The sequence below is a fragment of the Mustela putorius genome, unplaced genomic scaffold (genome assembly GCF_011764305.1).
Source record: "Mustela putorius furo isolate JIRA1106 unplaced genomic scaffold, ASM1176430v1.1 tig00537227_pilon_pilon_pilon, whole genome shotgun sequence".
In the NCBI taxonomy this organism is placed as follows: Eukaryota; Metazoa; Chordata; class Mammalia; order Carnivora; family Mustelidae; genus Mustela; species Mustela putorius.
The window spans coordinates 13,852,872-13,876,302 of record NW_025422368.1 but is presented as its reverse complement, the minus strand read 5'-3'; the positions used below and the strand labels follow the sequence as shown (position 1 = coordinate 13,876,302).

Genomic DNA, 23,431 nt, shown 5'->3' with positions numbered 1-23,431 from the left:
GAAAAGAGAGTCATAGATGTAGACTTTAGGCATGCATACATGGTATAGGTGGTGCCATTCACCAAGATAGGAGGGAATGAAGGGAAAAAAAAATATTGAGTATTCAGTTATCTCAGAGTGAGATAACTAAGTGGGAGTATGAAGTTGATATGTCTAGACTTCAGAAAAGAGATCTTGCCTAGAGAATAAGTTTGAGTTCATGAGTGTATATATGATCTTTCAAGTATACAAGATGATATCTTAGTTTCTGGCATGAGCAGTTGAATGGATAAGGGTACCATTACCTAGCATAGAGAAGTAAAGAGGAAAACCAAATTTAGGCAGAAATAAGTTGAGTTCATTTGTGAGCTGCCTGAGTTTGAGACACTTGTGAGATACCAAAGTATAAACATTAAGCATATGAGGGATGATGGATCTGGAGTTCAGAAGGAGTATCTTAATTAGAGATACAAGTTTGAATTCATTACATGTAATCTGTTGAGTTATGAGAGTGGATGAGAGTATTTAGCACAAAGTGAGAAAAAGAGATGAGAGGAAAGGAGAGGGCAGGATGGGACAAGAGAGAGAAGTCTTTAGGATTACAGATATTTAAGTGGAAATAAAACAAATGAGCTGTTACAAGAGAGAAATGCCAGAGAAGCAAGGAAGTAACCAGGAGAGTATCTCAGGATTCAAATAAATAAATGTTCTGGCTATTAGAGTTTGGAGAGAACACTGAAAAGTCAAGAAAGAGTAGGTGAAGTAGACATAAACAGTTCACTGTCTTCTATCCTTTTATATTTATTCTAACTTTTGGATAATTGGTTTTAGTTGTTGTTGTCAACATCCACTGATTTTTCAAGGTAGAACTTGGTATTGCAAATATTGGTTCTACTATCCCCCACATACTTATCAATTCTACTTCAGAAAACTCTTTGATCTCTTCTTGCCTCTCTATGCTTACGATCAATGTCTCCTTTCAGATTCCGTTTATTTTCACCATTTGACTACAGTATACATAAATATTTATTTATTTAAGTAACCTCTACTCCCAATGTGGGTCTTGAACTCTGGATCTGGAGATCAAGAACCACATACTTTACTGACTAAGCCAGCCAAACACCACCTCCCTACGTTTTAGGTGACTACAATATACATTTTAAAGCCTCATCTCCTCAGACATTGTCCAGTCCTAAAATATCTTGTCCCTGTATTATCAGATCTGTTTCTATTTACTATTTATGCTCTTGATATGGGATACAGTTTCTTGTTCTTTTTCATATCCTGCAGTATTTTTTTGTTGTACACAGTTGGTTGTGTGTGAAAGGACAATAGAGACTAAAGTAATAATATTTATCACCAGAATAAAGCATGCTCCTTCTTTTAGTCTGGACATCTGAGTCAATGTGATTTAAAGTAGATCTGGAGGGAGGCTTTATTGTCATTTTTGTTAAGTCTAATTCACAACTAATTTCAGATGTTTTAAAGGGTAAGAAGAAGACTAACTTTAGTAGCACTTAAGATATGAGTATACAGAGCTCCAACAGAGTTCAGATGTTAGACATTTTCAAAGAGCTAGCTTAAGAAAACCTAAGGATGCTTCTAGTATGTCCAAAACCTAGTACCACCCTCTTCTCAAGTTGAAGCTTTCTGCTGCACCCAAATCAAAGCCTATTGATTTTAAAGATTCTGAGGTAGTCCTATTAGTGTTCCAAATTTGGAGGGATTTGAAGATCCTAAATAAGAGTGACTAGGAGTAGATCTCCCAGCATCCTTCTCATATATTGGCAGAATCTCATTATCCTTCTATGTTCCTGTATTTTTTTTCAAGTGGAATCTGTAATACTTACTTTCTATCTTACTCTCTTAAACCATTGCATTATTCTTAAATTATTGTTATATATTTTTAGGTGGTCACCTTACTAACCTATTCAACTATAGCAAAAATGCACATCTGGGACTGACTGTATATTTGTAATTGCTTTACCATTTAAAAATTCTTTTAATATTTTTGTGGAAGAAGGAAGGATAATAAGATAGTTAAAAACATATTTATAGCTAATGCTACATAACATTTTTATATGATTTGATGAAGGGTTGTTAACCTCAATATTTTTTTCTAAACTCTATTTACCTGGATGATTTGACCACCTCTGAAGATATCCTGACTTTTTTTCCCAGTTCTTTTTTCTTTTAAGATTTTATTTACTTATTTATTTAAGAGAGAGAGAGAGAGAGTAAGAAAACACAAGCAAGAGGAGCAGCAGAAGGAGAGGAAGAAGCAGGCTCCCCACTGAGCAGGGAGCCCAGGGGGACTTGATCCCAGGACCCTGGAATCATGACCCAAGCTGAAAGCAGATGTGTAACCGACTGAGCCACCCAGGTGCTCCTTTCCTTTGTTCTTAATAGACAAAAAGTACAGATTTTTAGGATAAATATTCTCAGACATTACTCTGAGTTCAATCATTGTTCACTGGCCAAGGAATTTGCTACAACTCAACTTTTGCCTGTCCATACTGGTAACATTAGTTGAAATTTTGAGGGAATAGTGCTAAAATAAAAATTGGAAAACCATGTTGTTGGAATTGGTTAAGGTTAATTGCTTTTACCACTTTCTAGACATTGAAATCCAAGCTGGGGTGTGCTGGTAAATGCTTAACAACTGGCTTTCCAGGGGAAAAGAAAAGGCCTTGGTTTTTCACATTTGCTAATTTTGACCCTGTAACTATTTTCACCATGGTTGGTTTCGAGCTGGTAAATGATTTTATTGAATATGGAGTTAGAGGTGCTCAGTAGCACACTATTATATAGCATTTCCACCATACAGACAGAATAGGTATAAACAATCTCTTAAATATTGATAATAGTAAATTGTATAGGAAATGTATTTTTAGTATTTGTCTTTTTAAAATGTAATTTCTTTAAATGTAAATTCATATCATCTAATTATAAATAATAACTTTGTTTAATAATTGGCTTGAAAATTTCTTGAAAATTAAAATAGACTTTTAAAAGCTCATATGGGCTAGCTTCAATAGACCACTGATTCTAAACCTTTTGGGATAAGGACAGTTAAATTCCCAGTACTAAGCTGGATTTTGATCCATAGTCCACATCAATGAATGTTTGTGAAAAGAAAGGGCTCAAGGCAATATCAGCTGAATCAGAAGAAAAGCAGGTATTTTTTTTCATTCACACTTGCATGCTTCAAACTCATTTTTCTATCCCCTCCATTTCATAAACCTGTTTTCCTTTGTGTCACTAATTGGGATTATTTTCCAAACATAATTATTACTGGCTTATCTGGGCTCTATAGCCAAGAGTTTTGCATCTGATAGTTCTGCACTAAGAAGGCAGTCTAGATCATATGTTATCCTTATGAATTTGAGCTTGTAGTCCCTACTTTAAATCACTTATCTATTTTTAATTTAAATCATCATGCATTTCAGTAAAGTATCACTTTTTTTCCTTAAGATCCCTACTTCCACCTCCTTTTATGAGTGGCTCTTTAATTTCACAGGACAAACATCTGTGATGAAATCTTATCCAGGAAATTACTGTTGCAAATTTAAAGATAAAACTCCTTATGAAAAAGCAAAGTTGATTGCCTTATATAATAATTCCTCAAAAACAAATTTTTCACAAAAGGTCATACATTAATATCCTGCTTTGAGACCTAGCTTTTGGTAGAAAATAAAATGTGTTCTAAAGTATTCATCTCAAAAAGAGCTTGCACAAAATTGCTTTGTTAAATGAAAGTATAACAGATTTTACATGTTGAAACTGTGGCCAAATACGAATGAGAACATGTGAATAGGAAATGCTTGTGCAAATTTATTTTTGAAATAGTTCTGTATCTGTGGAATTCTGCAACACCACAAGTTGGTTGTGTAAAAAAAAAAAAAAAATCTAATTTATGTTGTTAGCAGTCAGAGCAGTGGCTTTGGGTGGGTGGTGGGGGATGGAGAGGAGAATACAGGGCCTCTGGGCCTCTGATAATATATTGTCTTTTGATCAGAGTGCCGGTGGCATAGCTGTATCAGTTTGTGGAAATTCAGCAAGTTGTATAGTTACTCTAAAGTGAAATATTGTATAATATTTGTATAATATAGTACCCTAAAGTGAAATATTGTATAATTCAAAATGTTAAAATATTTGTGCACATATGCACATCCCACATAAATGCACATAATATATACTTGTGCCCTATAATCCTGATGTGATTATTTTAAAAATACATGTATTTAGAAGTTTTTAATTAAGTGCCTTTTTAGTGGTAGTGAGGCTAACACTTGTATAAAGTCTGTAAAATGCGTTTGTACTATTAAGGCATTATGCAATCAAATATGGTAATTAATGTATCCTCTATTTTGTTGTTGGCATTTATTCATTCATAAGTTCATACGATAAACCTTTGTTTCCCCATTAAAGCTTATTGAAGAAGTTAATCATGGGTTGAATCATTCTTTTCAAAAGCTTAAAAATCCTAAAAGACCTAAGAAGATACAGATTTCTGTTCAATAAAAAAAAAAAAAAAATTGAGACATAGTGAGGCAAACCTAAATTATCTTGAGACCAGAAATATATTTGGAGCAAACTGTTTTGCAAATATTTAAATTTGTTACTAGAGAAGACAAGCAGGATATAATTTTAAAACTCTTTCCTAATGTGTATCTAGAGACAGATCAGCATATACCTAGAGCTGTTCAGTGAATTTCATGGGGTAGAACTGGTTGCTGATATCTCTTGACTTGAAGTTAAAAATGCCTTCCTTCAAGAGCATTTAGTCACTTAAAAAGAAAAACTACCATCAATATATGATGGGGATAAAGGAATGCACTTGTGATGAGCCCCAGGTGATGTATGCATGTGTTGAGTCACTACGTGTACACTTGAAACTATTAATACACTGTATGTTAACTAATTAGAACTTAAATAAAAACTTCAAAAACACAGGCTTCTCTTAAAATAACTAAAAGTACATTAGGATTAGTAAGGATTAGAATAATTCCTTCATAAACTTAAAAGGCTTTAAATTATATTTTTCAATTATATTGATAACCATTAGTAGGATTCTTAGTATCTTCCTTTTATATAGATACTGAACTACAATTGGATCATTTTTATGACACTTGGGAAGTCATGGCAGTATACTGATATCTGTAAGCTAACTGATTATTGAGAGAATGGTGGATATTTTAATGGAACTCAGGAATCTAATGTTACAGGGACGATGTATAAGTACCTCAAGTTTTTGAGACATATTAGGATACCTATTCCCTATAGCTTTTTTCTTCCTCCTTATGTCACTGAATTTATTTCTTGAAGATTAAAGTAAATATTTGTTCTAATATACATTAGAAGTTTTACATTTTGCAATCAATTTATAAATAATGTCAAGATAGCTAGTTGAGACAGTGTTTTCAGTTCATTTTGTTATCTACATCTCGGGGTTTCATCCTCCGTCTACTTTTTGTTACACAATTTCAACCCTGAGTCACTTCTTTGACTTCCATACCTTAAATAATTCTGGTCACTCTCCACACACCTAAGTGTGTTACAGCTACATTATCAAAATGTCTTTTGGAAATTCTGTAAATATCCAATTCTTTACCAACCCCTCCCTTGCTGTGTGCAGTATTATAATCTCAACTCACCATCTTCTTTTAATATCAATAGTTCTTTCTTCCTTTGGATAGGAGTGATAGAAGGACACTGAGTTACCAAGTCCTGAAGTCCTCCATGATTCCTCCCAACCTCGTCATACTACTCAGTCCTACTGACTCTAATGTTTAAATATCTCTAGAATATTTCCCATATATCCACATCCCTATGTCTGCCTTGTTTAGGTCCTCATCTCTTCTGGTGGATTACAAATGGTCTTCTATTAAACATACTTTTTTCATTTGTTTACTGCTCCCAGTCTATCTTTCAGCTACCAAATCTAGTCATATGATTCTCTTGGGGAAATTTTAAAGTATCTCGCTCTGTAGAATAGCTTCAGACTCCTTAACAGTGTAAAAAATGTTCTATAGAATCAGAATTTGAACAGAATTCTTAAAAGTTTTTAAAAATTTTATATTTCTTATGTAAATCAGATTTTATATAACTTTTCCCTATCCCCTGACAAAGTGTCTATTTATCCAAATTCTCATAATACACAGAATTTAGTTTCTCAAGCGTATTATGTGATATCCTGCTTCCCTACAAATGCACATTATTCTTGTTACTGAAAATGACTTTTCCTTCAAGACTTTTCTTCAAGATTGAGCTTTGGGAAGGAATGAATTAATGTTTCTAAGGTTCTTACTGTGTCAAGAACTCTGTTAAGTGATATAAAGGCATTGTAATATTTGAATTTCCTAATAATTCTAAGACGTTCATATCATCCCCATTTTAAAGGTGAGGAAATCAAGGCAGAATTTAAACTCTCATCTGGATGACTACAAAAACTATCCTGTAACCATTGTGCTCTAAATTATTTATTCAATTCTCACAGGAAGCTAGGGAAAGATATTTAATTTGATTTCTATATTATCCAGATGATATAAAGCTGATATTCATGGAGTGTGGATAACACATGCAAGGTTATATAAATTCAGTGAAGCCTGAATTTATTTTCAAATTTATCAATTAAAAACCATATTAGTTCCATCATACCACTCAGTTTCTTTAAATATCACCTCCATGAATCATTTCCTAAATACACTATGGGCAGTTGGTAATGCCAGTATTTTTTCTTACTATGCCTCATTTAGTGGAGCAAAAGTAAGAATTAATACTTACCTAGAAGTCATTTGGCATAGAGGCTTAGTGCCCTTTAGTAATTATCTCATTTGCATATCTTAATATATATCAAATTGTTTATATTCATCACTCTTTGTCTATGTGTTTACCTGTTTTCACCACTAAAGTATGACTACTTTGGAGGCAGACACTGATCTGTACATATTTATTTTCCTAGCATCTAGCATAATTTCTTTCTTGTAGAAGGTATATAATAAATGTGTTTAATTAAATGTGTTATGATTATGGGATGATTATAATATTAGTAGGACAGAGCAAGAAAAGAAGAAAGGATGTCTTAAATCTTAGAGAACAAAAGCAGTCTGCTCCTACATCCCTTGAGTTCAGAATAGAAACTTCGGTAGGCTGAATTATTTTCCTAAGGCTACAGGCATTATGTTTTCTTTTCTTTTTTTTTTTTTTTAAAGATTTATTTTATTTATTTATTTGACAGAGATCACAAGTCAGCGAGAGGCAGGCAGAGAGAGAGAGGAGGAAGCAGGCTCCCCTCAGAGCAGAGAGCCCAATGCGGGGCTCCATCCCAGGACCCAGGCAGTGGCTTAATCCACTGAGCCACCCAGGCGCCCTGGCATTATGTTTTCTTATAATGGATATAAATTATGCATTTTTCCAAATGGCAGTAGTCAGATAGTCTAGTTATATATCTTAATAGATATCACAAATTTAGCCGACTAAATATGCTTTGATTTATTTGCAAATTTGGATTCATTTTATTGACCCCATTGTACATTACAGAGTTTACTTCATATTCTACATGCATTATAAATTCAAAATATTGGAAAAATCCCTTGATCTGCAAAGAGATCAAATTCATCTAAAATCACCATCTCTGTTTTCCATCCATTTGAAAAGATCGGTTAAGTGTGTTTCTTAGGCATAGCCAGGCTTCTGGAAAGTAGAAATTGGTTCTTATTATAGTCTTTGGCTTTGTTTTACCTATGAGTATAATTGACTACTTTTCCCCCAGTTGTTCCCATTCAAGACTTGCTTGCAGCTTCCTCTCTGATGTTATAGGGATTTACCACCCCTATAGCTTTTCTTATTCCATATTTTTTTGCACACCTTAGGTCCATGAGGTGTTTTTGTGTGTTTCTCCGCATCTTTAAGACAATTGAATTTAAAAATTCATCAAGTAGATACAAAGTTGCTATCTTCATTTTAGACTTGGGTCTGAGATATTTGTATCTAAGAAAAGATAGTGATTTCTTACTGACTGCAGGATAGATGAATTAAGTTCTTCTTATCCACCTCGTTATGCATTATTCAATCATATCATTTCAGAGAGGTTAAATTTCTAATGTTTATAAGTGTAGTTATTTTAGTTTATGTCAACAATTTATATCCTAATGATTGTACTCTATATCCCCACACCTGATAAGTAACATTGTAATGTTTTCGTATTTTCTATTTTTAAATAAGGTGTTATCTTCATGTAAAATTGCTATTGTAGGTGATTAAACTGATAAAACTCTTGGCAGGATATTAATCCTTAGCTATAACTTCTGTAATTTTTTAAACGTTTGAGGTCCTCAATCTTCTGTTTAAAGAATAAAGAATATTACTCAGGGGGGCACCTGGGTGGCTCAGTGGGTTGAGCCTCTGGCTTCGGCTCAGGTCATGATCTCAGGGTCCTGGGATCGAGCCCCCATTGGGTTCTCTGCTCAGCAGGGAGCCTTCTCCCCCACAGCCCCCGCCGCCTGACTCTCTGCCTGCTTGTGATATCTGTCAGATAAATAAATAAAATCTTTAAAAAAAAAAGAATATTACTCAGATAAATATTATAAAATAAGGTCTATGTAGTTCACTTGAATTGTATTAAGTTAGAGGCAATATATACAAATGTTCAAATAGAATCTTCACAGGGTAGAACAAAATATTATGGAATATATATAATATATATAGTAATTGAATGTATATAATATATATTCAATTGAACACATATTATATATATAGTTTATATATAATATATATAGTAATTGAATGGTTAATTTCTCAAATGGCTATTTAGAATATTTAGCATAATCTTAATCAAGTAAATGAAATTATCTTCTCTATGACCTAGAGGCATGCTCTTCCAAGCTTTGTAAAGAAGAAATATTTCTCTGAACATCCCCGAACTCCACCCTGTTGTCGTCAGCACTCCTCTATTACCCTTACAGGCTGATCTCACTTGCTACTGGTTTATTGACTGGAAGTTACTGTAATCATGCTTCCTCCAAGGCTGAATTGCTCCCTGTACACTATAACTGTTGGAAACCTTGGCTATACTCTGACAGATTTTCTCAAGTATAGCCCCAAGCTATGAACTTGAAGGTTTCACTTGGGTCTTATAAATAGTCAGGTGTGACAACATAGAACTATGATAACTGTGTGTCTATGTATGTGGTACCTATACGGATATGAAAAGAGGCTTTGGAAAGACACGACATTAGGTTTCTAAATGACCTTGATAACATCGTATTTAGTCCTCTTTTGGTGGATAAATAAAGCTTAGTTAATTTTTACCTTGAAGATACTTTGGGAAATAGACAAGAATTTATATACATTTGCCATCTTACATGGCTTTCCCACCTTGGTATTTTTTACAGAAATTATTACGACATTTTAAAATGCTACCTGTGTTATCCCTCTAGCATAATGAATTGCATATTTTGTTTTAAAGCCCACTTTTTGAGGCAGTGAAAAAAGAGTAACAGAAACAAACCATAGTATGTTCTTAGAAGCTTAAATACTAAAAGAAAGGACCCTCAGAATTACTGACACTCCCAGAAAAAAATAAGGTGCTTACCATCCAAAATACTTAACAATGATGAACATATGATGTTTAAAAAAATCTCTTCCACCTTATTTAAATGAAAAATTAATTAAAATCTTCTAAGAAAGATTGTCCATATGAATCTGGGTAAAAACCTCCTATGATTTGTAGCACACATCTCTCTCTTTATTTATTTATTTTTTTCTTAATTTTCAGTTTAGCCTGTTGATTTTTCAGAAAAAGGCAGGGAAAAAAAACGAACTTCGTATAACTCACTTATAATGTAAAATATTCAGTCTAAATCTTCAAAAGTATGTCTTTGAATAAAAGAAGACAGATACTACAGTGTTTCTGCCAGAGAGTCCAGTTTAAACGTTCTGCAGCATGCAAATGTTATCTCGTCTATGTGAGTCTTTTACCCGCGTGGGTGTTGCAGGGTTGGAGCCTTCTGCCTGTGATTTAGGTTGTAATTTTATTTGTGGAAATAAACCAATTGCAGAGCTTCAATTGTTTTAGCGATGAGGTGATCAATAGCCCATTACTGGATAGAACAGCAGCTACAGGAAGTGCATTGAAGATTTTAATGCATGAATTATGCATGCCGTGCTCATTCTTTAGTCTCTGAACAGAATGACAGGGTTTGTGAAGTCGCCTCAGATAGTTTCTTGCATTAAGTGACTGCAGTGAAATGCTTAATATTTTCAGGCATAGAAGCAGCATTGACTCAGGCCAGCCGAATTTGGAAGATGTAAATCCCCCAGCTCCCAGCACAGAATGCTTTATTTGAAAGTATTGCTATGTAGGGAGCCAGCTTCACTGTCATCTAACCTGCTCTCCCCAGAAGGTTGGCTGAAGGATGGGAGCGGCTGTGCTTGCCTCTGAGGTCACAGCTTGAAGTCCTTTTAACTTGCTTTCTGCTGCAGGAGAGAGGCGTGTTGTAGTATAACTATTGCTGCATTTATTGAAATGGACATTTTGCAATAAATACAATACTCGGAACAACAGACAACTCAGCATATCAGGTAAGTGCAAGGTTTTTCTCTGGGTTAGGTCATTGTAAGTGAGAATGTGCTGAGTTAGGATAACGGTGATGCAGTCAGTATTAGTAAGGTTGACTCAGACCTCAGTATTGCAATGCAGCGTCAGGGTTCTGAATTGTTTTGTTAATTGAAAGGTGATTTTTTTTTAAAATATTTTTGACAGTGTGGTGCCATAAGGTATTTTATTTGCATGCAAAAGCTTTTCAAGAATGTACCAGAGCTTAGATGTATGTGTCTTGGATAGATAGAGCCTGCAAATTGGGGAGGGGCAGTACTGAGCGTGAGCTGAATCAATAAAAGAATTATCATCTTCTGGAGAAGTTTGAGCAGGGCTGTGGTATTCCTTTGGCTCAGATTATTTCCTTTATGTCAACATTCTCAGGTTATGGTGAAAGATGTTGGTAGACAACCAAAATGTTTAGTCCTTTTTCCAGAAGTAGAGGATAGCACTGAGGTACTCAGATTCAAATACTGTGTTGCATACAAATTGAACAGATGGAATTGAAATAATTTGGAATAGTGTGTCCTTGAAGGAAGACCTTGTTGTCAGAAAGCAGTTTGAATTCTACCTGGAGTGTTTTGTTTTCTTTCCTCCTGTCCAGTGTGACTTACTACAAAAAAAAAGAGTAGATAGATGTTATATTCTGAAATTTACACCAAAAAAAGTTTTATTTTTCTTGATGTTTTAAAAATTAAGTTTGTGTAATTGTAGAACCTACTGTATAAAAGCCAAACAAAATTCACAAAAACTCTGAAAAAGTGAAAAGTAGTAATTAATTAATATTAATAGTAATATATTAATAATATATTACTATATTTGCCAGTCTTTGTGAGTTAAAGCTGCTTGCTTCAATATCATGGCAAATAGCTAATAAATATGTAAATGATAGCAGTATGATATGAATTCCTCAACCTCTCTTTAGGGTGGGAAAATAGCATTAAAAAAACATTTAGTAAGAAACTTGATATAGTAAAGTGTTTCAAAGATGATTTTAAACAGTAAATATATACTATTAATATATGTATACACTATTAGTATATATACACACATATGCATATATGTACACATGTTTATACACACCTATATACACACCTATATACACTATAATATATAATTTGCAAAATATAATATGTGTAATATAGCATGTAATACAACATGTATGATGTATGTATATGTACTTCCTGAAGTATGATGCTAAGTTTTTTTAAGTATTTGTTAAATAATCTATCAAGAACCAGTAATAGATAATGATAAGTATGCTTTCTGAAATAGGTATCACGTATTAAAAGAAAAAGGGAAAGAAATATAGAACAATGATATTAAGAGCACAGGAAAACTACTTTTCAAACATTTCACAATGTATTTATTTCACAATGTATTATTCTATCGAGTTTCCTTTCAGCTGCCTAGTAGTATGGTGGCACAGAACTCACACTATAGAACATGTTTGAATCTGCAAAACTGAGCTAGTTTAGCTAAAGGAGGAAACTCACACGTTGAGTTTTTCCTGGGGGGCGGGGGAGAGGATAGGAAGGCGAAGTAACTGCCTATACACATTCAAGTTCTCCTGATGCTGAGTCATGGTGTTTAGTTCTGCTCAAATACCTCTTGGCTGAGGTAGCCCCTTAACAGCTGGTAAAATGGAATTGGAAGGAAAATGGAAAAAAATAGAAGGGGCAGAAACTTAAAAGATATTTATTCCTTAGCTGCATACTAAATTCTGAGTAATGAGTATAATGGCAGCTCTACTCACTGGACTGGCTGAAGTGACAGTAGGAGAAGAAAAGCCCCCCATGCTGATGACAAGATCAGAGCAGTAAAATTAATGGACTAACATGGTGAGACTGTATGAACAAAGGGGGCTACATAATACTGCACTTGTTCATCCTCTCTGCCATTGTTCTGGATTCAAACCTAACCCGAGCCACTTCTCAGTATCACTGAAAATACGTGATGGTGAAGAAATATTTCCAGGATCATGTGAGGGAAATCTGGAATGAGATGCTCTCAGTTCCCAATTCCCACAGTAGTTGTAATTAATTTTTATAGATTGTCAGTTGGGAGAAATTAACAAGAGATTAATAAGGATATTTGAATATTAACCACAATATATGAGGTGAGACACCAAAATGAAGTTAGATAATGATTATTATGGCAAAGCATAGTCATATTAGATGCAGTTAGGAAGGAGACTGAAGATCCAAAAAGAATATAATAAAAGAAAAGAGGAAATGAAATGAGAAACCCATATAGCAGTGAAATATTAAACACAAGATTTTGAAAGAAAAATGTACTTAATGAATAGGTGATACATATTATTAATGTACCTTAAAATCAATTTCTAAGAATTCTGAAATATTATGATTCACTAAGATAAAGCTTAGTAATTTAATTTAAACATGAATTTTAAAGGTGACTCAGAGTGAGAAATCAGTTGAATATTTTAAAATGGTAAGCCATCAATTTTCTTTTTAGTATAAATATTTATATTAATGTTTGCACCTATGTGATAATGAATCTAAGTAGAAACCTATCTATATGTAAAACTCTGTATATCTCTATATGTCCTGTTTTCAGCCTTAGCCATAAACTAAGATTATAAAATGTTACGAGTCATTTATTGGAAGAGTAAAGAGTAAAAGCATTTGAAGAGAGATAATATGTCCATTTTCCAAACTTGAAACACACATACAAATTGATTAAATCTGAGTTTATATTTTTGGGACCAGGACATCTCCCCTGTATTTTTTTAAGATTTATTTATTTGAGAGAGAGAGAAGGTGTGGGGGGGAAGGGCAATAAGAGAGGAAGAAAGAGTCCCAGGCAGGCCTGTTGAGCATGGAGCCCCACACTGGGCTCAGTCTCAGGACTCTGAGATCATGACCTGAGCTGAAACCAAGTTGTTGGATACTTAACTGACTGAGCCACCCCGGGTACATCCCTCTGCTGTATTTTTTAGCAAATAGTTCTGATGAGTTATAAGCTTTGTAAGATTCACAGAAAGCTTTTCAAATATGAATTTATACCAAAGAATGATACCAAGAAATTACATCTTCTCTTTTCTGTCATAGGAAAAAATAATTAAATTAGTTCCACCTTAAAATATATTCCCTAAGAAATTAGTTTTTGAAATATATTCCTTTCAAAAATGCTCCTAAAATTTGGCTCTGAGGTTGTTTCATTTTAACACAGCTTCATACATGTTTTAGCAATCTCTTTCCTCTGATTATAAATATAATTTTCACTCTGTTTTTCATTGTTTTTAATCACTTTTCTCTCCTAAGACAACTCAGTATAATGAAGAAATATTTATTTAAGGATCCTCCTGTGTGCTTTTGCTAGGTATTCTGGCTTCCTAGATAAGAAAAAAGATAAGGGGAAGTGCTTTCCATAGAACAAATAATCCAATGTAGGAAAGAAGTACAATATAGCAGCATTCAAAATATTTGGTATAAAAAGTTTAACAATCATAAGACAAGAAACCATACTCAAAAATTTTGAATGGAGTCCAGCAGAAGAATAGACATACATAAAGGCATGGAAGCAAAACCTAATACTTTATATTCTAGTGTCAGGACTGAAATAGAGGAATTGGATAGTTATAGTTGAGAATAAAAAGGGTGGGAGCAGGTAAGAATTTAGACTTGGTTCTATAGTCACTGGACACTCACATATGTTATTTAATCCCTTTGGAGGAAAATTTAAGGCTCAAAAATTTTCGGACCCTTGAATCAGATGAATGCTGAACATTTGTTGGTGATTGTTAGTTTGATATTAATTATTATAATAATCTTGCCTTTTAGTCTGTATTCTCATGCTTTGCTTTGCTGCCCCTTGAGGGACTGCCCCTCCCAAGTATAGCCAATTACTAGACTTAGTGAACTAATTACCCTTGAATTCACTTTTCAAATGCAAAGCAAGCAACCAGGAGCCTGCACCTTAAACTTCCTTCTTTATCAGTGTTCCTATGCTCTAGCCAATTTCTTCTTGCCCTCATCACCCCAGGGCCAAGTACCAAACAACTAGGGACAGCTCCAGTGCCTCCAGAGCTTCCTGAAGTAATTCAAACTAGCCAATTCTAAATCCACTTATTCTGCCTCCTTCCTAAGAAAAGCATCATAAAGGCTTTTGCTCATACTTTTCTCCCTCCTTCTACCTACTGATTGGCCCTAGATCCCCAAAATTCCCTGTGTGGCCCCAGTCACGGTATGTCCCCTTCTCTTAGGATCTGCGAATGTAACAACTGCCTTTTCAATGGCAGACATCATCAGTTCTATTGACTTTACCATACCATAATAATAATGAAACCTATATAATAATAAAACCTATATTAAAACAAACATGAGAATGTCTTTAATATCTTTAACACCAATTAACATCAATGGAAAGGTTAATAATATTTCCAGTATTTAAAATAAATCAGTCAAGTCTTTTTAAAAAAATCATTACTGTTTTATTGAACAGCTATATTCAGATTTAAGGGTAAATCCTAAGTGAACCCCTTATAAACATAAGCTTAACTCTTTCCTAAGTTGTGGTTAGTAGAGGGATGGAGGGTATATCCTCCAGAAATATGAATGGACAATTAGAAGTTTTCAGTATAATGGCAAGCTACATAGGTCTAAAGTTTAATCATTTTTTCTGAGTCTGTTTTAACTTGTAGCATATCTGCTTTATAAAAACAAGCATCTACATCAATGTCAAGGGAAAATGCTACCTTATGCTCCTAAAATATCAAATACTGAAAATTTAATTAACAAATGCTAGTTTTGTTTATATAATGTCTTTGGTATCCAGTAAGCAGCACACATCCTAATTAAGAAGTATTTCTGCTACATTAAGCCTACAAAATTGAATTGAATTGTCTTAAAAATGTGGTGTCCAAGAAAAGGTTGTCGCTAATCAGCAAATGCCAAACATTGGAACAATGAACCAACACAACCATGAGACTAACAAGAATTGAGCCACACAGAGGTAGTGCTGTGAAGTATATATACGAAAAGACAGCATTGACATCTTTCGGTAGTACACTGTATTGTTTTAAAACACTGTCACTGAAAGAAATAGAGAACTATAAATGACTTTGAAGTGTAGAAGAATTAAAAAATTAAATGCATGTTTGAACTTAACGGTTTTTAACTTCCCTTTCTACACCAAGATTGTATATGTGATGAATGCAATCACAGTAGCCCTTTAAGACATGAACTTTTGAGAAAGAAATTCAAGGGGAAAATTGAAGATGATTTAGTTGAAGAATAGGTTAGAAAAGACACTAGTCATGCTAGCAGATGGAAGGGCAGCAAGGTAGGTGGCTGAGAGGGAATCTGGAGGCAGAACTGTGCCAGAAAGAACATAGGAATTTAAACAGATGGAAGATGATATATTAGTTGGCAAAAAGAAAAGCTGGGTGACAAACTGGAGGCTCTCTTGAAGAACTGGATGAGTAAGCAGCCAAGAGGTGAATTGGATGGACCAGTAATAAACAAAATAGGTCAGTATGAGGGCACCCAAGTTCCAGAAGAAATAGGCAAGAATAGTGGAAAACAACTGCAATTTTTGCCTTTACGTGAACCTAGGGAATGATTTTTGTTAATGATTTTTTAAAGTGCTTTGAAATTATGATCAATAGTGATGATCTATGGAGGGAAAATTTTAGTAGAAAATTCAAAGGCACATACATACTGCTGAGGAATTTTATTCTGTAAAATTATCATGAGCATGAAATGTATTTTTATTTCCTAATTTTATGTTTTCTATATTTGAATTCTGGCCTAGGCTTAGCTAATATTTGAGGATTTGGATGAAAAATAATACTGAGGGCTAATATAAGTAGAGAATAAGAACTTTAACCCTTACTAAAAAGAAAATTTGCCAGTCTATGGAAAATTTGAATATAATTGTATCTTTAGAAAAATTTCTTATATTGTATTATCTGCTAAAAGTGGTGAGAGCAGTGCCTCAGTAAACATACAGATGATTACAAGTCTTCTAGTCTTTCTTCTGTCTTCAGACTTATCTACCTTTAAATTACTATATTCTTAGATAATTATTTATGCTTCCAAACATTAAGTAGAATTATTTAACATAGTTAAGTACTTTTTACATGATAATTGTCATCATAAAAAACGTGCCAGGCACAGTAATGTTTGTATGAAGGCGCTGGCTTTATGGCCATATTTTTTAAAAGTTTTATTTATTTTAGGGAGAGAAAGTAGGCATGCACATGGTGGGGAATGTAGGGGAAGGGTCAGAGGGAGATAATCTTCAAGCAGACTCCCTACTACGTTTAGAACATGATCCCATGACCCATAAGATCATGACCTGAGCTGAAACCAAGAGTCCAACATTCAGCCAACTGAGCCACCCAGGCACTCCAGCTTTATGGCTATTCTTTTTTTTTTTTTTTTTTAAAGATTTTATTTATTTATTTGACAGAGATCACAAGTAGGCAGAGAGGCAGACAGAGAGAGAGAGAGAGAGAGAGAAGGAAGCAGGCTCCCCGCTGAGCAGAGAGCCCGATGCGGGCTCGATCCCAGGACCCTGAGATCATGACCTGAGCTGAAGGCAGTGGCTTAACCCACTGAGCCACCCAGGCACTATGGCTATTCTTATTGACCTTCAGATAGATATGTGGGTTCTAAGCAGAAGAGATACTTCTATTTGTCCCACATATAAACTTAGATTTAATACCACTCTTTGTTTTGTTCTCCCATCTAAACTATAAACATATTTTTTTTATACAACAACAATATTTCTTAGGTCTGTCCATTTCTATCTATTTTGCTAGCCAACCCCCTTATGCCAAAATGCCTGAAACTTTGATCTTTATTGCCAGTGTGATCACTATCTGCATTCTCGAACACCTGGCTGACTCAGTCGGTAGAGCATCGACTCTTGATGTCAGGGTCATGAGTTCAAGCTCCATGTTGGACGTACAGCTGACTTTAAAAAAATAAAAAATCTGCATTTCAATTAATCCCACATAACAGAAGCTAGGATGATCTATCATGGTTATCTGGGATGTTTGACTATTATTTTCAAGTGATGTGTGTAGCTGCAACTTTAATCCTCTGGATTAAACTTTTGAGCACAAGGCTAGCAGCTATAGCTTCCCAAGTTCTAAGTAATTCTCTTGAGTTGGGGAACCATATTTGGCAAATGCTATACATATGCCAGACACTGTGCCAGACTTTGGAGATACAGGATGAATAAAACATGAATCTTTCCATCAAAGAGTTTATATTCCAGTGGAATAAACAGATTTATATACACTAAATACTATGGCACAGTTTAATAGAGGGAATGATGTTATATCCATGGATAAAAGATATGTATACTACCCTACATAGTTGTGACTCTCTTGAGGTCATGGAACATACTAATTTGTTAATTCAGGAAATGTTTATTAAGCCCCTTCTCTGCATAATGGCTATGCAAGGGGAAGTTTAGGAATTTCAGTCTCTTGAAAAAGAGACTGGAGCAAACAGAAAGTTTATTGGACAAAGGTAATTCTTGACAAGTTGTAAACCAGGTACAATAAGTGCATATAAATTGGGCTTTAGCCAAAAGTAGGGGAAAGCATCAAGAATAATTTCTTGGAGGCAGCAATCAAAGGATAGTTACAATGGTTTTTAAATAGTTGTATAATGGTTCATTAAATGTAGTTATAAAATAAATGGTGTTCACTAGAAAATTTAGAGGCTCACACTAAAAAAAGGTGGTTAATGAACACAGCTTGAAAGGATAAAGGAGGCAAGTTTTGTGTTTGATGCTGAGATAATTGCTTTAATGCATATTCTTTTAATCCTTTTTAGAAGACTATGAGATTCTCACTTTAAAGATTAGAAAACTGAGATTAAGTTTATACTGTTACTAAAACTCTAGGTCCAGGATTAGGAAATTAAAATCTCTCTGATATCCCCATAAATTTAGTATTTTTTCTTTCTTTCTTTTTTTGTTTTTTTGTTGTTTTTTTTTTGGCATTTTGCAAGAAACTTCAAATATCAAAGCATGATAATTCAATGAGATCTTGGACTGCGACGTTCATAGGTTTGTTCATCTATCATTTATTTAACTAAAATGCATATAATGAAAAAATGCAAAGTTACAAGTTAATTTTTATTAAGAGATTTGTAATTAGAAGAAAGTCAAGTATGATTTGAAAAATTAACCATCCATAAACATCCTCTAAAAATAAAAGGTCACTTTGCTCAAGTGTGGAAAGTTTGACTGATGGATAAGGAACAAAATGACACATGAGGAAATACATTTAACAAGATGTCCAATATATGGACCAGCTTAAATATCATTGAGTAGATTGATGGGTAATGAGTTTTCAACAAATTTATGTTAATGAGTTTATTATTGTTTCCTCTAAAATATGAATTAGTTATAAGAATAATTTTATAGTGCTTTTCCCTGAGAGGGTACTTTTAGAAGCTTTTTTCCTTCTTAACCCTTCAGGAGAAAATGTGATATTAACCAGGCAAGTTTCCTACATATAATTGAATAATAGAGTATCACTTTTGTTTTATTTATCATTGCATTGCCAGTGTCTAGAACAATGCCATGAGCAAAGTAGGTGTTCAATAAATATGTGAAAAGTGAATGGTCACATGAATTTATGTTATCATATTTTATTAATTTGAAGACATTAATTTTAAGTCACACCATTAAATTACTAGACTTTGGTGAGCACAGTTATTATGTAAATGTACATACCAAATGTAAAATGAATCTTGTAGTAGGATTTTTTCTTTTAACAACAAAAATCTATCTTGATCTAATGTACACCTGTACCTGGACATCTGAATATCAAATCAACAATGTTAGTTTCTTTATGAGTGTGGTCTTCAATCTCAATGAACACCAACTTTGCTCTGCTTTACGGAACATGCTTGGCAACCAAGATTTAGATATCTTTCTGTGTTGTAGAACCCTCTTTCCTACCACCTTGACCCATGAGTATATTTTGTAAGAGTTTTCACAACGATTATGTTGTAAATGGCAAGTTTAGGTGATTGAGATGAATATACATTACATTATTGATTAGGAAATTAATGTAAAGGATTTGGTGATTTAAAATGCAAGTAGATATTCTATCCAGAAAATATTGTGGATATTTTAATAAAGAAAAACCATGTGTTAGATAGAAGTTATGTTAATAGCAGAAATGAAAATAATTCTACTATTTTAAGTAACATTCAAAATGCTTTCAGACTACATAGGCACAATTACCATTCTGTTTTTGTACATATCTTCAGCATTTAGCACATTGCTTGATATATTGTATATAGTTGGTAAATATTTGTCATCAATTTATGATAATAAGGTCTTGTTGGCTTGTGTAATCAATTCATACTAGTTATAATCACATAGATCACAATGAGGCAGTAACATTGTTAGGAAAGTATTAAAAATGGTGAATATATTGCATACTGTGACCTAGTCATAGCTAAATGACAAATTATATAAAACAATGTGTTCAGAAAAAAACAACCAACCAACCAAACAAACAAACAATGTGTTCAGGAATAAATGGCCTGCAAGATAAACAGAGATCTAGGCCATAAAGAATGTGTCTTATTGAGTCTGGGGTTATCTTATGTTGTTGAGGATGACTTGAAATAGTACATTGTTTCTTTGAAACTTACTGAAGATGTTACATTCATGATGGGAGTAGAAATAATCATAAATAATAATAAAGTTATTGAAAGACACGATTATTTGTGCCAGAATACTCAATTAGAAGAGAAAAAACATAGCCAACTGTGTACATAGATATATTTGGATGAGACCTTTGCAGGGGAGCATGAGTGCCAAATATTATTGATTTTTAAATAAATCACTTTGTAGGAAAAAAGAAAATTCTTTGGTACCATGACTGTTTTGAGGTTTATGAAATACCATATAACATACAAATAAGATGATTTTCTGTGTTCTTCATTGCTATAGCATGTGGTCCCCACTCACAGAAATATTAGTGCTTTTAAGTGAACCTCTTCTTTCATTTAAATTAAACTTAAACTGATGTTTCATACAGTAGTGAGAAAAATATTTTTGGTAATCTAAGAGAAAGATTTTTTTAGAATTTATCTATCTAGTCCCTCATCAAGAATAAAATGATATCTTAGAGTTGGAAGGTGTCATATAAAAATGTGACTAATCTTTAATTTTTACATGTGGAAACAGAGTTTCTGATGATTGAGGCTTATTATTTAAGGATCTACTATTTAGGCATACCTACATACAGAAAAGAAGTTTCAAAGCATACTTGTTACAAGTTGAATAATAATATAAAAATTGCAGTAATTTTTTCCTTAATTTTAAGATTCTTGATTGAGATTTAATGTTCTTCATATAATTAATTTCTTAGTTTAAGGGAAAATGTTCTTTAATGAACTCTTTTGCTTCTCTAAATTATCTGTTTTGAGAAATTCTTAAGAAAAGAAAAGAAACTTCAATAAAAGAAAATCATTCCTCTGGGATTCAAAACATGTAAAATTCTTAGATTTTAACTACAGAAGTATAATGTTAGAATAAACTCATGAGCATGGTATTAGAAATGGGTACTAATTTAGACATGCTTAGTGTCAGTATAAACTTAGTTCTTCTTTAAAAGAGCTAGTCATGTGCCAATCAACATGCCAAAAATAAACACTTTGGTTATATATATATATATATATAAAAAATTTCAGTACCTTGTAATTTAGGAAGAAAGAGAGTATTAAAGATTAAATGGAGGAGGTTGTATAAATCTCTGTTTCTCATATGGAAGACTGATTAGGATTAAAACAGTGCAACAAAGTGTAGATATACAATAGATACTACAGAAGAACTATAATGATTATATTGCCTAGCAATTTATAAAATAAAGATAATGAATAACAGGAATTAAATTAGTTAATTGTGCAAAGATGTTATCATCTGTGTCACAGCAAAATTACTGTTTTGTTGACATAATAAACCACTATTTAAAGGTAGAAATGGGTACACCAACATTTATTCATTTTATACTTTGTGCTAGGCAGTGTGTTTTGCAAATTTATTTAAGTGCTGTTGCCTAGTAACAATAAACATGTTTTATTGTGTTAATAAAACTTAATATATTAGTTTTGTCTAGGAAATGATATTTTTGACATATATGCATCATATATGTGATTACTTATTTAAAGATAATTTAGTACTTAGTCTTTATAAATCATTTTATAATTGCATATGAGATCAATTACAAGGAAATATAGCCTTCTATTTGTTTATTATTTACTTAAGAATGGACTGATTAAGTTCAAGCTATAAAGAAAAATAACAAAAATGCATATGAGTAAAAAAATGCATATAAGTAGAATGAAAATTAAATATTTCATCTAGGCTGTAAAGATGATTATATGCAGATTGAGTAAATTGGGGAAACAGAATCATGTGGTGACTTTAGATCCTGATCTAAAATGAATTCAGCAAGAGGCACCAGGATGTCTCAGTTTGTTAAGTATCTGCTGTCAGCTCAGGTCATGATCCCGGGGTCCTGGGATGGAGGGCTCCCTGCTCAGCGGGGAGCCTGCTTCTCCTTCTCCCTCTGCTCCTCTTCTCCTGTTCTCTTGCTTGCTCTCTCTCTATATATATATCTCAAATAAATAAATAAAATTTAAAAAAATAAAACAAATTTAGCAAACAAATAAATGAAAAAGTTTCAATTTATACGTGATAGGAAAAATTACTTTAGAAATGGCATTTCAGTAAATGTTAGAGACAAACAGTAAACTCATACAGACAATTGATATGAAAAGAAATAGAGCAAAATTTTTCCTTCTTCTTTTATTTTGTAAGAAAGAGAGAGTGTGAAATTGGGGAGTGATACTGTAGGTGTAGAAGGAGAGGGAGAGAGAATCCTGAATCACTCCAGGCCCAGGGCAGAGCCAGAGTTGGGGCTCAATCCCGCAATCCCGAAACAGTGACCTGGAAATCAAGGGTCAGATACTTAACCAACTGAGCCAACCAGGCACCCTAGAGCAAATCTTATTTGTAATTGAGAAAAAAAAGATGGCATCGTTGGTCATGGTGGGGGGTGTGGGGGAAGTCAGAGTATTAAGAACTCAAATGTTTCCATGAAGTCTCCTACACACCTAAGTATTCATTTCATTTTTTCCTATGCATCATCACCCATAGAGCAGTTTTTCTTTTCCAGTATCTGTAACAAAGTGACTCAAATTAGCCAGAGCTATTTTTTTTACATGCATGTTTCAGAGAAAAGAATTGAATTCCCTAATGGTTACTCCTTCTTTCAATTTGTGTCACTTTCAAACATTGTCTGGCCTATTTATGACAACCAAAAATGTGAGCTGAAAAGTATTTGAATTTTATTATTTTCAAAGATCTTAAGAGAAAAGCTGGAAAGCAATGAATTGATAATGTGGATAGCATTTGGAACTATATCCTACTAGTTATTAACAGGCACATGCTGAAATAAGGAGCAATAGTGTTAGTTCAGCAGGAAGGAGTGAGTTGTTCCTCTAGAGTTTCTAAACTGTTATACATACATTGTCGTAGGAACAGTAAGCTTTATGCCTACATAGAACAGATTCTAAAGGCTACAATTTGATATCAGAATTAACACAAGAATTTGTGAAGAATACACCTGATATTCATTTAAATCTTTCCTTTAAATTGTTTTTTTTTCCCAGTGACATTTATCTAAATTCAAAATTTCTCTTAGTGTTTAATTCTGGGAAAATGTTTTAATTTAATTAAAATTATTCTGATTTCTTTTATTCAATATGAGCTATATAATTTATTGCCCTTTATTTTACTTTACATAGACAGTTAGATTTTCTATTCAATTAATAAGTAATG

At 33.3% G+C, this 23,431-nt stretch overlaps 1 protein-coding gene across 4 annotated transcripts in view; it reads left to right on the top strand.

Moving 5' to 3' along the window:
- The window catches only part of CNTN1 (contactin 1), a 357,489-nt gene that overhangs the window by 114,729 nt on the left and 219,329 nt on the right, over positions 1-23,431 (top strand). Inside the window, exon 3 of one of the 4 annotated variants that reach the window (XM_004765542.3) lies at positions 10,465-10,563. The exons of 2 other annotated variants lie outside the window; for them this stretch is intronic. The gene's annotated coding sequence lies outside the window, so the exon portion shown is untranslated. Of the gene's footprint in view, positions 1-10,156; positions 10,564-23,431 lie in introns of those variants that run through there. One more of the 4 variants, XM_045072974.1, reaches the window with a different exon arrangement.